The sequence below is a fragment of the Anolis carolinensis genome, chromosome 6 (genome assembly GCF_035594765.1).
Source record: "Anolis carolinensis isolate JA03-04 chromosome 6, rAnoCar3.1.pri, whole genome shotgun sequence".
Lineage (NCBI taxonomy): Eukaryota > Metazoa > Chordata > Lepidosauria > Squamata > Dactyloidae > Anolis > Anolis carolinensis.
Window position 1 is genome coordinate 81,311,435 of NC_085846.1, and position 2,440 is coordinate 81,313,874.

Consider the following 2,440-nt stretch of genomic DNA (forward strand, 5'->3'; position numbering starts at 1 on the left):
GAGGGTCTTGTGCAATGATTCCAAGACAAGTTCAATAAGATGAAGCAACTGGGGTTTGTTTTGTCTGTGTTCATTATAATTGAAAGGATCTATTGCACCTGGACAAAGACTGCCTGGAAGTGAAAGATGATGCCCAGTGTGAACACTGAACCCAGAAAAAATATGTGTCTTGCACTAACCATTCTGGCAAGCCTTTTAAACAGTGAGGTTCCACGTGTTTGTTATATTTTTAATTCTGTTCCTCTATTCATGTTCTCACATTTCAGTTTGTATCGACTACCCATAGATAATATATCTCTTTCATTCTTTTATAGCTTGTGTACAAGTTGAATATCCTTTATCCAAAATACTTGGGAATAGGAGTGTGTTCGATTTCTCTCTCTCCAAATTTTGGAATACTTGTATTGGTAGAATGATATATCTCTGAAATGGGAGCCAAGTCTAAACATGAAAGTAATTTTAAGTTTCATATACACCATATATTCATACTTTTTGTGCTTTAAACAAAGTTTCAGAGACTAAAGGTTTTGCTGTTTCAAACACCCATGTGGACAATGTCTGATTTTTGAAATATTTCTGATTTTGAAATTCCATATAAAACATGCTCAACCTGTACCAGGAACTGGAATCTAGCAAAAGTTAAATATTGCCATATTTTATATCCCATGATACCTTGATACCTTATGGACACAGATATACAGAACCTAGTAAAGGTAAAGGTAAAGTTTTTACTGTAACCATTATATAATAATCAATATAATGGTTGTATTTATCATGTCAGAAGCGAATAGAGAATACTGTATATACTTGAATATAAGCCTAGTTTTTCAGCCCTTTTTTTAAGACTGAAAAAAACCCCTTGGCTTATACCCGGGTGAGGGTCCTGGTTGGCTTATATTTGGGTCAGCTTATACTCGAGAATATATAGTAACTTTACCTTTATTATTTTTCTCTATTATTATTGGTATTATTACATTTATTATTTTTCTCTATTATTGTTCCTACTATTACATTTATTTTACTCTATTTTTATTATTAATAATAATACATTTATTATTTCACTCTGATCTTATTATTATTATTATTGCATTTATTATTTTACTCTATTTATTACTTGTATTATTTTCCTGTATTTATTATTATTATTATTATTATTATTATTATTATTATTATTACATGTATTATTTTACTCTATTATTATTAAAAGGATACATAAGCACATTTACATTGAAGAAGATGAGAATAATGATTTGATCAAAGTTGGACAGTCTTATCTTAAATCTGAGCTTTATGTAAATATTCAAAAACATTTAACCTACTGAAGCCTCAATTAATGTAATTTTATTGGTTTCTATTTTTATTTTTGAAATTTACCACCCTCAGCTTATACTGGAGTCAATGTTTTCCCAGTTTTTTTGTGGTAAAATTAGGTGCCTCGGCTTATATTCGGGTCGGCTTATACTCAAGTATATACGGTATACTGCAAGTCACTTCTGGTGTGAGAGAATTAGCTGTTTACAGAGACGTTGCTCAGGGAATGCCTGAATGTGTTATCATCCTGTGGCAGGCTTCTTTCATGTCCCCGCATAGAAGCTGGGGCTGACAGATGGTAGCTCACCCCGTCTCACTCTTTCGAACCACCAACCTTCAGATCTTCAGGTCAGCAGTTGAGCCGGCACAAGTGTTTAAGGCACTGCACCACTACAGCACCCCAATAAATGGATGACTAGAGATACATCTACACTGTAAAATTAATGCAGTTTGACACCATTTTAACTGCCCTGGCTGAACGCTATGAGATCATGGGAGCTTTCATTTTGTCAGGTCTAACAGCCATTGTGTTGTTAAAGGCTTTCATGGCCGGAATCACTGGGTTGTTGTGCATTTTCCAGGTTGTATGGCTGTGTTCCAGAAGCATTCTCTCCTGACGTTTCCCCCACATCTATGGCAGGCATCTTCAGAGGTTGTGAGGTATATTGGAAATCTAAGCAAGGGAGGTTTATATATTTGTGGAAAGTCCAGAGTGGGAGAAAGAACTCTTGTCTGTTGGAGGCAGATGTGGATGTTGTAATTAATCACCTTGATTAGCATTAATGACCTTACCAGCTTCAAGGTCTGGCTTCTTCCTGCCTGGGGGAATCCTTTGTTCAGAGGTGTTAGCTGCCTCTGATTGATTCATATCTGTAATTCCTCTGTTTTCAGGGTGTTGTTTTTTATTTATTGTTCTGATTTTAGAGTTTTTTAGAGTCTAATAGCCATTGATAGTGTTCTACTCTATGAATTCATTCAAATCCTTTAATGTTATCTTCATTGTGGCTATTTCCTTATATTATGATAATGAATTAGTTTAATATCCATTGTGTGAAAAAGTCATTGTTTCTCTCTGTTTTGGATCTCTGATGTTTGATTTTATTGGAATACCACAGGTTCCAGTATTTTG